Here is an 18,406-nt window from a genome sequence, read left to right on the forward strand (position 1 = left end):
CATTTCTGCAGAGACAAGAAAGATCTGAAATATTTAGGGTAGGGGTCTTCTCTCCCCTGTGCATAGGCTTCATTTTCACATGGGCTATTCTCTCACGGTGGAATGGTTCCCTTAAGGAAATTCATGGTATTATTTTCCTAAGAAGGGTGGATATAAGACAAGCGGGGTAAATTTCTCCTAACTCATGGACATCTGAGGAGTAGAAACCGCAGACATCAGCGCTCACCAGAACTAGAACTGAGCGTGGCCTCAAGGGGCAAATCTGTGCTCTCAAACTCTCAGGGCCACCTGGTGTCTTATCACGGCCTCTTTTGGTGCACAATTTATTCTCCTCTCTCAATGGTTTTCTCCACCATGAAGCTCAGCTCACACAGGGCTTTGTCTTGCTGCGATGCTAAATGCATTTGGTAATCTTCAGTTTTCTCCCCCACTAGCTGGCAACAGTTGCTCAGTTTTCTAATTCCAGCATTCTGAGCGGAGAATGCAATTACCCTTGCTTACTTTTCCTTGCCAGGCCAGAAGTCCTGGCAAGCTTCAGGACGGGCCAACTTTGATTCAAGTACCATCCCTGGTGAAGTCAGCCACAGGTGAGGTGTGGAGGGCCAGAGGGAGAGGTAACATCAGAGAAAATATGGCTGCCTAAGCCCGTCCTGTCAACAGCCCTGCGGGTAGGTACAAACCCCCTTGCATTGGACTTGTCTCTGAAGACAGACACTGTCACAGCAGGGTAGAAGACATAAATTCCTGCAGACAAGCAATATAAATGAGCAAAGCAATCTGGTGTAGAGCGATGGGAGATGGCGGCTCCAGCATTGTTAACATGGGGAAATGGGGCCAGAGTTTTCCGTTTTTAAAGAGAAGCCATAAGTATGGATTTTAGTGTGAAGTTCCTGAGTTTTAAAGCTCATCGAAACTTATCTGTTCAAGCCAAACCAAACTTATCTGTGGGTGATATTAGCCCTGCCGGCTGTCAGTTTGCAGGTCCTACTTTAAAAACTGGTGTCCAAGGGCAGATCTTCTGAAAGGAAGGCAAATGACTTATGAGCAACTGGCCCGTTATTATAATTCATTTCCTTTCACTCTAGTTATTTGCATATTAACCCCCCATTATGTGTCTACTGACCGACTTATTAAAATAAGTCACTTGCTTTGTGTTGTTTTGAGATTAACACTTGCTTTTGCATCATTTCAGAACACTTCCAACTTCTTGCCCAAGTTCCCATGATACTACCTTCAACTAGGAGAAGACAAGGCTCCAGAAGGATTTAAGTTTGAGGTTTCATAAAACGTCAGTTTGGGGATATGATCCCTTGTTAATGACCTTCTCCTCAGGTTTCTCAAAGACCACCCAGGCCTCTGGCTTGAAGATAAAGCCAGGACTAAGGGCCAGCTGGGTAATCAGAAAAAGCAAACCTCATGCCTTGGGAGCTGTAGAAGGTAGATTTTGCAAGGTTGGTCACAGAAGCCAGAACAATGGGCATGTCTGTGTGCTTGGGGAGGTGCGGAGAGATGGAAACTGGAAACGTGATTACTGAGTTGACTAAGTTGTTTGCAGGATTATCATGCTTTACTGAAAATTCTCTGGGAAGCCCAATGGTTATGGCAAATTTCCAGAGGCAATGAGTCTTGGCTATTCCTTCCAATCAAGAACAAAACTAGTCCACAGGGTGATTGATGCTTAAATATCTCTCCAAGAGAAAGATGGATGTGGTCCATACGATATTTTCTTCAGAAATACCTGGTTTGGGAAGAATCAATGTCAAACATTATTTTTATACCATAAGATTGGGAAAACAGAGTCCCTGAGGGCCCGTTCAATGTTATATCAGAGATGAGCCTTGAGAAATATAGTCAATGCAAACATTGCCTAGAGCATAACTGTGCTGTGGTCTCCCCCTTCTTTTTAAAACCTGTGTGTGTGTGTGTGTGTGTGTGTGTGCGCGCGTGTGTATGTGTGTGTGTGCCCCTGTGTGTTTTCTTAAAACACAGTATTTTATAGAAAAGAACACATATTTGTTAAGTGTACCTCTGAACAAATTATCACAAAATGAACATATCCATATAACCACTACCCAGACTAAGAGATAAAATACTATCAGAACTTCAGAAGCTCCCTTACTAAGCCCCCTCCCAGACATTAGCCCCCTCCAGCTCACCATAGATAGTCACGTCTTGATTTCTAATGCCATAGATTAGTTTTGCCTGTTTTTAACTTCAAATAACAGGAACCATATTGTACATATTTTTCTGTGTGTATTTATTGCAATGGTTGATTCATTTCCTTGCTTTATAGCATTCAATCATATGACTATAATGCAATCTTTCCATTTTACTATTGATTAAAATCTGATTTATTTCCAGCTTGGGACCATTGAAAATAATGCTGCTATGAAATTCTCAGTCAGACTTCAGGTACCCATATGGATGAATTTCTGTTTGGTCTATATCTAGAAGTGAAATTGTTGACTCATAGGATAGATGTATTTCAACATGGGTAGATACCATTAAATAATTGTCTCAAATGGTTATACCAATTTACACCAATGTGTAAGAATTCCTTTTGTTTTTCCCTCTCATTCTTTAAAGACAAACTCCATCTCCTACTTCCCCTTCAAGCCTTTCTTGATAACACCACCCCTCATTTATTGCCTGCTTCTGCAACTTCTCTAGCACTTAACAGCATTTTCCAAAATGTTCTAATATTGAGTCACTGGGAATACTTGTTAAAATTAAAAATTCCTGGACCCCACCTTGGTAAAGGGCCTGGGGAAGCTGCATGGTTCCTAATTACCCCAGCTGATCATCAGGGGAATTTGAGGAACAGCGAATATCATAGAATTTAAGAGAAATCGATAAAAGTGGTCCCAAGTTATGTTCACTCTAGGTAGGAATAACACCGAAATATGACCCATCGCCTGCTTATTCAGCTTCACTAAATATTCTCTTCCTGCCATCCCCTCACCGACTTCTAGCCCCAAGAATTTCAGAAGATGTATATCCTAGAGCCTTCACCTGTTAAACAACCAGCTGGACAGCTACGTGACCTTGCTACTCAAAGTGTGGTCCCTGTACCAGCAGCAGCAGCATCACTGGGAACCTGTTAGAAATACAGAACTTCAGGCCCACCCCAGACCCACAGACCAGTATCTGAAGTTTATTAAGACCCCCAAGTGATTTGTATCCACATAAAAATTTGAGAAGCAGTGTTTTGTTATGTGTGTGAGGGGAATTGTACCAGATGGTCTGGGGGACCCCAGGACTTAAGCAATATAGAAAGGGCACGAGCTTTGGAACCAGTCAGTCTTCAATGAGTCTCAGCTAATAGGAAAGTTACCTAATTTCCACCTCATCTAAGGTCATCTGTAAAGTGGAGCTAATATCCCTACCACACTGAGATGTTATGGGGCTTAACGAAGTGATCTAAGTAAAGTACCTGCTTCATAGTTAGGGCTCCCCCATTGATGACAATTTGCTTTGTACAGTGTCTGGTACACTAAAAAGTACTCAAAAATGCTATCACTACTGTTGGTCTTGGTGGAGGTGGTCCAGATAATATTATATTATTATTAATTATTATTAACCTCAAGGAACTTACAATCTAGGAGAAGGAAACACAGTAAATCCATAAAAAGTTTAAGGAAGATGAAAGATTATAACTGCAAAGGGATCTTTCTCCAAGTCAGAGGTCATACAAGAAGGATTGTAAGCATGTAAGTATTAAATATATTTCGGGGCAGAGCAACTAACATATCTAAGCATTTAGCTTATGCCAGGCATAGATTTAATATTATCTCATCCCATACACCCAACTACAAATGAGATAGATACTATTCAAATTGCTCCCATTTTATAAAGGAAGACAATTGAGCCCCACAAGGTTAGCTAACTTGCCCAAAGTCACCTTAATATTAAGCGGTGGAGCCCAAACTTGCTCCACTGACTCTAGAGCACACACTCTTTTTTTTTTTTTTTTGATAGGTAAGAAGTGCATTTATTTAGAGAGAAACACACTCCATAGACAGAGCGTGGGCCACCTCAGAAGGCAAGAGCGGCCCCAGGGTATGGGGTTGTCAGTTTTTATAGGGGTGGGTAATTTCATAGGCTAATGAGTGGGAGGAGTATTCCAGCTATTTCAGGAAGGGGCGGGATTTCCAGGAATTGGGCCACCGGCCACCTTTTGATCCTTCTGCTTGGCCTTGAAACTGTCATGGCGCCTGTGGGCGTGTCATTTAGCTTGCTGATGTGTATACGGAGGCTCAAGGTCTAGTGGAAGTGTCCGCCACCTTGGACCCATTTAGTTCTAGTCGGTTTATGTCATGTCCTTGGGCTATGTCATTCTTTCAAAGGTTGTGTCCTGCCCCCTTCCCTCCTGTTTCATTCCCCCCTCGGAGGTTTTATCCCATATTCTCATGGGAAGCAGAAGGGCGATGGTCCGTCTTCTGTAACTGCTGCAAGGCTGAGTAGAGGTGTCGACCCTGCCTGTCAGGGAGTAAAAGTCTCTGGCTGCGGAGCACGTACTCTTAATGGTGGTGATGCTGAACAATTTTCTTCAAGTTACTTAAGAGTCTATGGAAGCAAGGGAAACAACTGCGGCTGGAGTGCGTTGAGGGGCTTCACAGAAGAGACTATGATTCACCTGGAGCTATACAGACTCATTAGAATTGGACAGAGAGGTATTTGAGAAAAAGATATGCTTATAACACTGGCAACACCTCGGACGCAAAATTATGTCTCAGTTCACAAAGTGTGTTCACAACCACTCATTCAGGGCTACTAAGATGGAATATAAATTGTCCCTGCCTTGATAATCTTAAAGGCTATAGCTTCTAATTTAATCCTGCAACTACCATATAAAGTTATCTCTGTTTTTCAGAAGAAGGAAAAGAGAAGTTCAGTGGCTTGCATAAGACAAGGGGAATGGAAGGTGCTGACGCCGGAAATTGAATTCAGATCTTCAGAATCTAAGTTTAAGGCAACGATCATTTGTTCCTTTAGGAAGATCTAGAGGCTAGAGTGACCAATCTTTACGGTTTGCTTGGAATAGAAGAGTTTCCCAGGATGCAGGACCTACAGGAAATTCCCAGGTAGACCGGGATGAGCTGGCCACCTCAATAGAGACCTAAACACAACATCCATGCTTGTTGTAAGATGCACCTTTGGTTGAACCAAAGGGTTTTTTGTGCTAAGGTAGGGTGTGCTGTTCTCACCAATCAGAGATCCAATACCGCACACGTCACCTGCTCTCTACTTAGTCTGCACCAACATAATGGCCAAAGGGACAGGCTTTCTCTGAGCACTGACTGTAGTTCAAAATTTTCTCTCTACTTGCTTCTTCCCTCCGAATTTGCTACGGTGTGTGTCTAGGGCATGTGATGTGCCAACACAGTGATGAACAGAACAGGTAAGATTCTTGCTTTCACAGGATTTACTTTCTTAGCAGGGCTTTAAAAATGGCCGGGGGCAATTGTGTGGGGGAGGTTGGGTGGAAGAGGTTCTGGAAGAGCAAGAGATCATTCAAATCACATCAGAAGGACTTTCTGGCAACCAGAAATTAATCCTGGTTCTAATATTGGGGGTGACCTTGCAGAAAAAGACATCGTCTTTGTATTGCTTCACGGTCTGACTACCGACTGTTCCAATAGAGAAAGTAGCCAGCAGACTGACCTTTGCTTTCACAACAGATCATAGGAGATGTGAGGTGCACGTAGTATCTTAACAATGTTGAAAAGGGGCCACTTCTACAGGATGTTTCTTGGGAGCAAATTCTTTTCCCAGTAGCCTGCACTGTACAACCCATGCATATGGGCATGCCAGCTCTTGTTGGGTATGTTTCCAGGAGGGAAATGGTAGGCAAAATGAGTCTAAATGCTAGATGGGGTAGGTAGGTGGTGGTCCAGGCAGGGGACAGTGATGAGAACTTCTCCGCAGGGAGGTCATGCTGCCTTGGTTCCTCTGGCCCTCCCAGGAGTTTGGGGGCTTAAAAATATGTCTTCCAATGTCTTAATGGACAAGGATTGAATGATCAAATTCACGCGTCACTGGCAGCAGCATAAGCGAACGTCCAGAGGACTTATCCCAGAAAACAGGGAGGATCCATTTCAAGTTCTAAGACCAACTGAAGCTTGGCATTCCCTGACAAATGTATTCCAGCTGGTTTCAATCCACACGAGACACCAGCATGTGTGTGCACGCATGTTTATATATCTACTTATTAAAGAAAATGCACTTGGTAAGCAGGAGACCTCCATTCGTCTTCCTTTTGCTTGAATGGCTGTCTCCTGGAGAGGAAGATCCATTAAATGTCAGGAGTAGATTATGACTCTGGGCAGTCCAAGGAGATGAGGTAGGTAGCTGGCTTTTGCACAAGGGAATTTAGAAGATTATCAGAGCACCTAATTAGAAGATATTTTGTTAAGCTCTTCCTGCCCACTTTCCTATAGATAATGGTCAAGCTGTGGGGCCGTGCGTGCTCTGTTCCTTGAGGGAAGCAGGCAGCATCCTTGGCCTGATGCACCCTTCAAGTTAGCGACTCGAAGTAAACAACTGATTTCACTAATCTCGGAGACCTTTCTCTGGTGTCTAATAAGTACAGACTTCCTCTCAGCATTTGCCTTTTCTCCGTGGCTCCCTTATGAAATGTGATGCTAGCTGTAGAGTTGGAAGGACAAAGGAACTGAGTAAGTGTAATTTATTATCCAGGATTGTTTTCAACCTTTTTCCAATTATACACATTTTTCTTTTGGCTTTGGCAGACCTGGGTTTATGAGGCTGTTCTTCTGGTCACTAATGGGCTGAAAAAATGGGCCCCAAGTATTCCTTAAGGGATGTGTTACTGGCCTTTAGTAACTTGTCTATGGCATTAGCTCTGTTGAATACAGTTAATTAAATGAGAAAACTAATACCGACCCCTGCTTCTCCCCCACTGTCTGCCCTCCCGCCCTCCACGTACACCAAGGCTTAATATGGGATCATTTCATTTAGGGACCAGGAAGCTGTCAGAACAACAGAGACGGAAGCCCAGACTGGGTTGGGTGCGCTCATTGGAATTTGTTTATTTTTTCTCACCCACTGGGGAGAAATGATGGGCTTAGGAAAGACAGAAGGCCTGCAGTTTAAAATCATGGGGGCAAAATACAATGGGCTGGGTGACAGGGACTCTGGTTTATGGTCCTGGGTTGGAGGCTGATTTGATGTGTGACCTTGAATAAGTCATTCGTCTCACTGTATTTCAAGTTCCTCATCTGTAACGGGGGGAGTCATGAGACACCACCACCACCCCCTTGTCTAATGGATCGGTTGTGAACCTGAGGCTCATTTCTTTATCCCGCTCACTTACCTGTGGGCATTCTCCAGGATTCAGGATTTGTGCCCCATTGTTTTCATGTCATCCCTCAGTGATCTTACCCTTTGGCAGAGCGTTAGGTCTGGCATTTTTGCAGGTGACCACAAAATCTTTATCACCAACTTCAACTTCTCTCCCAAGATGCGATCTTAGTTAGCCAAAATGTTCACCGGAAATTTTGAGGTGGACAATTTGCTTTATAAGATATACTTCTCTATTCAAAACTCACCCAGGCCACACTTCAATCTTTATATAGGAACCACAGGCACGGCCTAAACAGGGTGTGGGCTTCGAGTGCTAATTCAGTACTTCTAACTCTGTGACTTGGGTAAGTCACTCATACACACCAAGCTTGAAATGGAGATGGTCAGTTTCCTGTAAATGGAAACGTCTTGGCAGACTACCTGTTACATCACAGACACTCAATACATAATATCATTCATCCTATCCTTGAGCTCATTTGGAATTTATACAATGCCTTCAACTCAGATTATCTTTTATGTCTATTACACGAAGTTTTCAAATACAGAGCAAAGTATACAAACAGCTGACTGTCCAGTAACATTCTAGACACTGAGCCTTGTTTTCCCGTTGAATTCCATTATTAATTTGGAGATAAGTCCTGTTGGAGGCAAGAATAACTTTTAAGTTATCCCAGATTGGTAAGGATATATGCAATATATATGTAAGAATTCGGCAGTTTCTGAAGCACAAGAAGAACCATGAAATGTTTGTGATACAATGTTAGTATTAACATTCAAAAATTCATCATTCACAGAAAAATATATGGAAACTGAAAATACCATGTCTAAATTGTGGAAAACAATGCAATACAGAAGTTTCCTTCTTATCAGATTTGAGAAATTTTCTTACTGATTTTAAGGTACTTTAGCACTGGTGGTCTCCTAGCTAATCAAGGACATCCCTTATGTCCTTTCTTTTTAAAGCTTCCTCAGACCTTTGAAAGTAATGGCCTCCCTTCAGAGACTACATTTATACATTTGGCCACAAAGTATAGTAAAAACAAACAAACAAACTACCCCCCCACCCCGCCCCAAGGAGGGAGGTCAAAAAAATAAAAATGCAGAGACAAATGGAATTGATCTGGAAGGCCTGGGACTCAAGTATGTTAAGTAAAATTTCTAATTCTCACCTGTCCTTCCTAGAGCCAGTGCTGAGAACAGGTCGGGGCCCTGTCTGTCTTTGTTACTGTTGTTGTCATTTTGTTGTGGTTTCAGAACTTTTCTATTTGTGGAAACTCAGTGCTTCAACGTTGACAGTAAAGTGAAGGTGAACATATTTCTTTCAAAATAGACTCTGCTCTCTATTGTAAAGTTGTAATAGAAATATAATACCGAGATTAGTGAGATTCATCAGGGATAGTGGTATCATAAACTTTGCAATCTCTCTATGGGAGATAGAGAAGACATACATTATTTCTTTTTATACAGCTAGGAAGACAATGAGAGACCAGTTACATTATTTGCTCACAACAAAAATGAACATTTTGATGCCTTCTTAAGTGGTGATTTACCGCTAGGATCAACCTGAAAGCCACGATTTTCCTATGAGTTAGAAAAACACATGGGACACACACACACACACACAAACACACACACACTTGCACATATATCCCTAACTTAGATATGATGCTTAAAGGAAGAATTAATGGAATGAAACAACTTCAGCTTAAGGTAGATGTCTTGCTTCCCTACGAGATGAAAGAACTTTTAACACTGGAAAGTTCTAACTTTAGATCTTTTAAGCTCCAGTGGGCATGAGAGCCATTCAGCATACTATAAATAAACTACAGCCTCTACATCAGGAAAAAGAGACTAATATTTCCAGAATCTTCTGTAAAGATTCTCTAGCACCTAGCTTAATTTTGATCATCTGTCTCTATTAACAACAAAATGTATCCATGGAAATTTATGGTAGAAATCTAGTTCTCTGTCTTTTATGTGGTTACCATTGCCAGTACTTTCTTACATTCTGGAAAAGGATGTTCAGAGAATGGCTGGATATTGTACGAGTGATGCAAGCATTAGAAAAGTGATTGGGTTTGATGAACTTGGATGTTCTTATTCACCCTAAGATGCTGGGATTCTGTGTTTTCTTCTTTATTCAGTTGTGATGACATTATTCATGTTTCCACGTTCTAGAATGTCATTCTTTTAGTACACGGGAAGTAGGAAATGAGTGTGTTTGTGTATGAGTTAGTGTATGTGTAAAAATCATTCAGGAGAAAAATAACCAATTTTTACATTCATTAGAAAATAACTGATTAATAAACCAGTTTATTTTGGTTTAAAACATTCAACTCTACAGGACACTGTGCAAACCTAACTCTGTCAACACCACCCAGAAACCTAGGTGTACCATACGAGGTGACCAGAGTCATTTTACAATTGGAAAAGTGAAAACTAGAAGAAGCCCGAGTCAAAATGTTACACAAGGACTCAGGTCTCTGGCATTTGTGTTCTACAATTTTCTCAGTAAACTCCCATTTTTTCATGTTCTACTACACCTGATTTTGTTGACAGATCACTAAAGACCAAAGTCCCAAACTGCATGGGACGGTCATCATGATGGCATGGGGGAACCCAGGACAAGATAGCTGTTCGCTGTAATACCGAGAAGGGTAAGTCGTCTTGAGTAGATTTCAGTGTTATTTATATTTTGTCCACAAGATGGTAGCGTACACTTTCCATTTAATGTAAAGCTGGCCCGTGATCCTAATTTCCCGTAAAGTAGAGAACGGTTTGTGTTGAACTGAGGTCAGCCACTCTGGATATCCTTCAGTATTTTTTTTTTATTGTGATGAATTGTTGATTTGGAGTATATTTAGCTCTGCTATAGCAAGGTGGAGATTCATCCGAAATAAAGAAAACCCCGAAATGTATCGCATTCCAGCTTCTTAGAGGAAATTTGAGAAGTGGGAATACTTTAGACATCTAAAAACCACACACCAAGGATCAGATACTGACATTTTCAAAAATACTACCTTAGTACGTCATGCAAAAGACATCCAGGATGTCAAGTTCAATTAATCTTGGGTGAAATTTTGCACAGTATCGAAGTTCCTTCCATGAAACTAGTTCAAGAGGGCTATAGGTGGTTTCCCCTCAAATCCAGGGGGAAAGATAGACCTTAGATGCTATGAAGTTTCCATGAGCTGAATAAGAGGGCAGCATCAGCAAGTTGGCCAGCTCTTCTGCTATGTACCTCCCTCCCTCATCCAGCCTCCATGCCAGAGGGACAAGACACGGATGGGAAAAACGTTTGGCCCCGTCTGCTTCCATTGACCAGAGGGCCTCCTTTGAGGTTCATGTCTTGGGCTCACATCATCTTTTTGTTTTTGGACTCTTTCTAAAATGAGGAGCTCAAGTTGGATTTCCTTTCATCTTACTGTATTATTTTCAAATTAAATTAGGTCTAATGCTCTGTATCAGAACTGCAAAAGCAAGACTCCAGGGCATCTAAGCGACTTCCCATTCTGTTGTCCAGAACAGCTGAGTACCCCATCTAAGAAGGAAAGAGGGAAATAAGCCAGGAACAGAATTTGGGACAAGATAATCGCAGAGGGGCAGGGGGGAAACCCTGCTGCCCCAACTCAGCAGTTGTCTTTCCAGTGAGCTCCATAACCAAGTTAAGATTTCAGCCCTCCATGGTCTAGCCTCATCCTAGCTACCCATTCCATACTCCCTACTCCCCAACAGGCATCCTCTGATCTAACCTAGAGAGCTCACCTCACTTTCCCTATGGTTTCTTTCATATTCTTTTTGGCTTCAGTAACTTTGACCTGAATCAGAAAATTCATAGCTCCAGCTTGCAAAGAAGAATGTTCTCTAAGAAGCAATGCAAATAGTGGGTGTGGTGAAATTTTTTTCCAGGAGATAAAAGAATATGGAGAAATGATTAAGAGAGAGAGAGAGAGAGAGAGAGAGAGAAAGAGAAAGAGAGAGAGAGAGAGAAAGGAGAGTCCTTTAAGATATAGAAAACGCAACTTTCAAGACTAACCATGATTATGATTGGGTAACTCATCTGCTCTCCAAAAATCTGTAGTATTTTCCCTTCTAGGCTAACACATTTTATCATGACATCTGCCTAATTACATGGCAAAGTCAATGTAACCTAATGAGGTTTTCTGTTCCCCATAATCTTGATAGGTTTTTTTTAAATTGTAAATAATACCTTAAATTTTATGTGCTGGACTGAATATTAACAAGAGGAGTTCATCTCGACAATGCCACACCCTGAAACTTCCAGAAGCCCTATACCTGCTCCTGTGGAGGATTGTAAGGATCTCTTAATGCCAGGGTGGAGCTGGGATGCTGCAGAAATGTGTGAGAGGATGGAAAAACCATGGCGAGAGAGGGGAGACAAAGGGCTGGCTTCCAGTGACCATCACTGACTCAGTGAATGGACTGGAAGGGAACACCATCCCCTGAATTCTCTGCATTTTTGTGTTTGAGTAGTCATAAGATTGTTTTCCTTCTAGAAGTGTCTACTGGTCTTTCTAGATGGTATAAGGCGAACGGAAGGTAAGAGTAACACAGCCCTCAGGGTAGAGTTAAGTGTTTTGAAACACTCATCATCCCTTATGTCCACTTACTCACTCACTCTATTATCTATTTATCATCTATCATCTATCCATCTATCTATCTGGATTGTACTTTACATATTGTCCTATAACCTGCTCTTTTTATGTCATAATATATCATAAACTTTTTTTCCAGGTGATTCAATAATTTTTCCTAAACTATGATCTTTAATAGATGCATCACGTCCTATCACATGGAAGCACCAATTTTCATTTGCTTAGTTTTTTAGCCATTCGTTATAGTTGGGCATCGAAGGTGTTTAGCAGCAAATCCGTTTGACTGAAGTGGTCTGAAGATGGAGTGAATGATAGATCTCAAAGACATTGCCACCTCCTTGCCCAAGGAGAAGGAAAAACAGAGGCTGGACTGCACACATTGAGGAGGAACCTTCGCCCTGGATGGGTGAATAGGCCACACCTTCCAATCTGAGAGTCTCAGAATCCGGCTGCCTGAATGAGCGTCCAGTCATCCAGACTGGAGCACTGTGGGAGGAAAAAGCAGACAAGCAAGAGGGCCGTGAGCTATTGTTCAAACCTCCTAAAACTGTGGACTGTTTTCCATTGGAAAGGGGGTTTGGTTTTCTGCTCCAAAAGACAACATGTGCTTGGCCTCACAGTCACCTATAAAGGCAAGTATCAGTGGACCTGAGTTCACAGGAAGATTTATGTGTGGGAAACTGGTACAGCATGAGGCCCACACTTAAGATTTGCAGGTGTTCTGCACATAATATCATTCCTCTGTGTGGTGAAAATGAAGAAAATGTTCCGTTCTTAGTTGAGAATCTAGGTGGAGTCACCCAGCAAGAGGCCCGGCCCGAAAAAGAGCCCATGGATGTAGGAGGTGGGCCAGTGCCTGGATGCAATCACTTGTGTGAGGGAATGGAAGCACCCTTCAGAAGGCTCTTTGTGCTACGTGTAAGATGGGACAGATTCTAAGTCTTATTACTATTATTATTAGATGCCCTAGTTTCCTCTTTCACTTCAAATTTTGTATTTTTCAATAAAATATAAATTTTCTTCCATAGTTCTTGAGGGGAGGCATGCAAACAGGAAACCAGTAGGTTCCCATCTGTCTCTAATTCTCCCCCCTTCCCTCCACCATGCACCCCGCCACTGTGGGAAAGAGAAGGAACAGAGAAAAGTTCAGGTGCACTTCAGTGACTCTTTGCACTCACTCAGGAACAAGGAGGGCTGGGGTAAAGTACCAAGAAGAATGAACCAGAATGTGTCCCCTGCCACCACCCCATCTTTTAAATCTGAGCTTCAATTCAAATCAGTATTTACTAGGCACCAATTCTATGTCAGGGACTGCTATGGAGTTAACTCTAACACAAGGAAGCCCTGTCCCCTCCCCCACCCACCAGGGGAGGGGCCAGTCCTAAGCTTGGTCCCTCTGCCCCTAACCCCGGCCCAACAGGGGTCAGTGGCCCAACAAAGGAAATACTTGAGAGGCTCTGAATTTTATAAACTCAAGGCCGGAGATAGAGGGATTGGGTAAAAAAGAGGAGAAGAGAGAAGGCGCACACTTCAATTCCACTCCAATATTTAAAGAAAGGCAAAGGATAGGTAACAATCCTTTAGTTAGTTAACCTCTTGGCCATTTCTCCCCAAGCAATTAATATGATACAATTCTTAATTTATTTTATAGTTTTTAGAATTTCAGATAATATCTATAGAATGAAAACTGGATTCCTAATTACAGAATAGAAGTTTAACTAAATAAGTTTACATTCAATCCATTTCCTATATTCTGTGGTTAGAATAGTCTTAACTTTGATTTGGGGATTCTCTACGAGCTGCTTTCCTAGAGCCCCACAGATGAGGTTTACTGGGAATTGGCTATAGTTCTGATTCTTGGAACAGACTTTCTTTTTTTTTTTTTTTTTTTGCGGTACGCAGACCTCTCACTGTTTGTGGCCTCTCCCGTTGAGGAGCACAGGCTCCGGACGCGCAGGCTCAGCGGCCATGGCTCACGGGCCCAGCCGCTCCGCGGCATGTGGGATCTTCCCGGACGGGGGCACGAACCCGCGTCCCCTGCATCGGCAGGCGGACTCTCAACCACTGCGCCACCAGGGAAGCCCCAGACTTTTTTTTTTTGTAGGTTTGTAGACATGGCAGATACTGCTAGTTGTTGACTCAATGTTGGTCCATTCTGCTATCTTACTGAGTCTTGATTTAGTTGGATGTAGAAATAGTCACAGCTAAAACTACATTTCCCAACCTACCTTGCAGAGGGGGTTGCCGTGTAATAGGGTCTGGCCAATGAATTAATTATAGGCAGAAGTCACCAGTGGGGCTTCTCAGAAAGGCCCCTAAATGGGAAAGAATCAACCAGCAAGTGTTCCTTTTGCCTTTTGTCATCTTCCTGCCTCCACACAATGGCTGGAGTCCTGGCAGCCATCTTGAGAGGGTCACTTTAAGGATTGCAGAGGGGAAAGCTGGAAGGAACCTGTGTCCTTGAATGACATCATGGGCTGCCTTTCCAGCTCTGAACTGCCCATCTCTGAACTTCTTTTACATGTGAGAAAAATAAACCTTATCTTATTTAGGCCATCACTAACTATTTGGATTTTCTGTTTTAGATAGCCAAACAAGTTCCTAACTAATCAGTGGGTAATTGTTTTTATTGTCAATCCTTGCTGGATTTTTTATTTATACTCTTTTTTTAATGTTCGCACTCTTGGAGTTTATTTTCATATTTGCTTACTTGGAGTGTAGTGGGCTTTTTGGAAGGAAGGGCTAAGGACTTTTTCTAGGCAAAGAAAGTTTTAATTAATTTTAGTTTGCTGTTCTCTGCCTTCCATATCCATCACCTTCACTTTAAAGCATAACTGGAATACAGTAATTTGCAGAGCTTCTGGCCAATGCCTAGCAGGAATTCACCTAGGACAACTCTCCTGGCCCACAGTGGAATGTGGCCTACCTCTACAGGGTGGTTCTCTGAAACTCTGAACTGCACAGCTCGAGTTGTTACCCGACCTGATGGTTACCTGTTGCCATCTCGTCTAAAGTGCTTTGCTCAAGGGAACTCTACTTCCAGAATGCAAAAGTGCAGTGGTAACCAGATGACTACCACCACTATCACCACCATCCCACAGGTTCCTACCCTGCTTTCTGGAAAATACACTTTGCAAAATGATATTGAAAGATAGATCAGAGGCAAGATGGCATCTTGGACAGCTTGAGCTGCCATAGGAAATACTGTAGACTGGGTGGCTTAAATAGCAAAAGTTCATTCCTCATGGTTTTAGAGGCTGGAAAGTCTAAAATCAAGGTCCCAGCAATGTCTGGTGAGGGACCATGCCTGGCTTATACATGGCCATCTTCTCAGTATATCCTCACATGGTGGAGAGAAGAGAGAAGAAACTCTCTCATGTCCCTTCTTATAAGGGCACTAATTCCATCATAAGGGCTCCATCCTCATGACCTAATTACCACCCAAAGGCCAACCTCCAAATACCATCATATTATGGTTTTAACATATGAATTTGGGAGGAAACACAAATGTTCAGTCCAGAGCAGATAAGGAAAAAGACAACAATGGCCTCCTCGAAACATAGGACTTATCTGATTTAAACATGGCTACCTTGTTTTCTGATAAGTAAAGTTCTTGAATCACTGAACCAGAGGGCAGACAGTGGGGAAGAGATGAAATATTATCCCACCTTGTCCCATTTTAGTCCAGGATTTCTTAGTCTTAATCGGATGATGGATTGGTAGGCCACCGATTGATTTTTCTCAGTCCAACCCCACTGACCAGAAAATTGTCAAAGATTCTGGCACTAGGTTGCGTGTCAGTAGGAATGTTCAATGTTGTGATTTTTTTTTCCTCCAGGCACAATACCATAAATTTTTATATTTTTTTCTTGGAAAAAACCATATCACATACTAATGCTGTGATTTTTAGATACATTGTATAAATCACCATTGTGTTTTTAAAGACAAGTTGGAAGAGACTCCACCAGGGGCTATAGAATCATAAACCCATATAAATAACCCCATAATAATCCACAAAGTGGCAGCCTATTTTACTAACCGTTAGTTAAACATTCATTATAAAAATTATTTACAATTTTTGCTATCACAAAATAATCCTAAATATTACATTATTTTCTTAAGAAAGATTTCCAAGAGGAAGATTACTGGGTAGGAGTCAGGATTATGTTTAAGGCTCTTGAAACATATTAAAAACAAGTGATTAAGCATCTTTAAAACTCGTCATCTGACTGACCCTAAAGTCTTCTGGATCTTTAACAAACTGTAGAGGAAGATGAAGTCTTTCTTGACTAGTTTATAATTCTCCTTTACTTTTTAATCTTTTTAGTAGCTTCATAAGATTTCTATGTATTATTCTTATTGTTTTACAGATAAGGAAACTGTTGTTCAGAAGGGCCATTTGTCCAAGAACACAGAATAAATAAGTAGCAAAGTAGAGGCAACTGAGTTAGAGCTGTCTTGGGAAGTCCTGTATCCTAGCCTCAAACCCAATGCTCTTGCACCCCTCCATGATAACTTCTCTAGCATGCTTATTTTGCACTTGGAGAGACTAGTACTCGGAAAGACACAAGAACATGTCAAAGGCCACACAGCTAGGTAATGAAGCAGATCCAGTTCTGCAACTCTTCATTAAGAAATTGATATTGTATCCAGGATCAATTTGTAACAGCAAACATAAATAATCTGAAGAACTAGTCAAATGCAGTTTAAATACAGCATGCTGAAACTTTGTGAGTTATTATGGCATAATTATGCTTATGATTCTATGGTCCCTAATAAAGTTTCTCCCAAATCCTCCCAGTGCACTTACTTTCCACTTAACCTTTCTTCTTCCAACAGAACCTGGTGGAGTTTGAATTTACCCAGAATTCAAGGAAGGGGCAATCAAGAAGGCAGATTTCAATGATAAAAGAATGATGAAAAGGAGAGCATCTTCCCTGTGCACCATGTGAGGGGCTATTGGCATAGCTTGCTCAGTGAAAAATCTGTTCTTGGAAACTGCCTTTCTACAAAAAGAATTTTCTCTCCCATCTTCTATCCAAAATTCATGTACTTGTCATTTTTAAATGACTATGGCGGGGAGTGGGGCAGTTTCTCAAGACATTTCTCCCCTTATCTTTGCACTCTCTTGTGTTGTCCACACTGTGCTTTGAAAAATGGGATTCCTTTTACAATGAATAGTTAGCAATTCCAGAAGAGTTTTCATAGTTTCCCAATTATAAAATTTAACTTTGCCATGAAAACATCTTTACAAAGACATAAATTAGGAAGTTAGTGTCACAATGACCGGATCCACCCTTGCTACTCTCTCCCCATCTTTACATGGTTTAAGATAACAGTATCAGTTGAAAAAAGTGACTCATCCAGAAACATGCAGCTCTGATGAAGACTGCAACAAGGGGATTCTCACATCATAGTTAGGAGTTTAGGAGGGTTTTTTTCCTCTCTTTATCTAGGACCCACCCACCACTAGCCTAACTTACTCCTTCTGTCCATCCCCACACACACCAGATGCTACAGTCGCTTGGGCAACTTATTGAGTGATTCCTATACTTTCTGTTTACTTTCCCCGCCTCCTTCTATCACACTGAATCTTCATCTGAAATGTATTTTTCCTACCCACTGGGCAAATTCTTACACAGTGTGATGTTCATCTTAAATTTCAGCTCCTCTTCAAAGCCTTTTAAAAGACTTTTCATAGAAAGAACTAATCATTTCCTTCTTTATGATCTCATTCTCATGGTTCACACAATTAGAGAAATGTCTTCACTGTACTGGGTGGTTTTCTTTCCCAACACTCACCCTCGTTTGTAAACTCTTTGAGAGCAGGCAAAATGATGTAACTTTGCAGCCTAAGCATCTAGCAAACTTCTTCTGTAAAGGTCCAGATAGTAAGTGTTTTAGGTTCTGTGGGCCATATGATCTCTGTTGCAACTACTCAGCTCTGCTGTTATAATGCAACAGTGGCCAACACGTAAACAAATGTGTGTGGTACATAATATTTTGTGGCAGCCTGGAGAATTGAACTAACCTATGTCCGTCCTTCTTTGGATTTGTAAGTTGTAAATCAGACTATCTTATCCAAAACAGAGTTGATTAAAAAATTAATTTGAAAATGATATTCTGTCAGGATTATAATTCTTGTTTTAGGGTACTTATAATAGTTTCCTAATGATGCTGTAATGACTAGTGCGAACTTACTGGCTTACAGAAACAAAAACTTTTTGTTGTATAGTTTTGTAAGAAGTCGAAAATCAGTCTCACTGGGCTAATGCCAAGGTATAGACAGGACTGGCTCTTACTGGAGACTTTAGGGGAGAATCTATTTCCTCGCCTTCTCCAGCTTCTAGAAGCCCTCTGCATCCTTTGGCTCACGGCCCCTTCCTCCAACTTCAAAGCCAGAAACATAGCATCTCCAAATCTCTCTCTGATGCTCTGATCTCTGTATTTGTCATCACATCTTT

The sequence above is a fragment of the Stenella coeruleoalba genome (genome assembly GCF_951394435.1).
Source record: "Stenella coeruleoalba genome assembly, chromosome: 11".
NCBI lineage: Eukaryota > Metazoa > Chordata > Mammalia > Artiodactyla > Delphinidae > Stenella > Stenella coeruleoalba.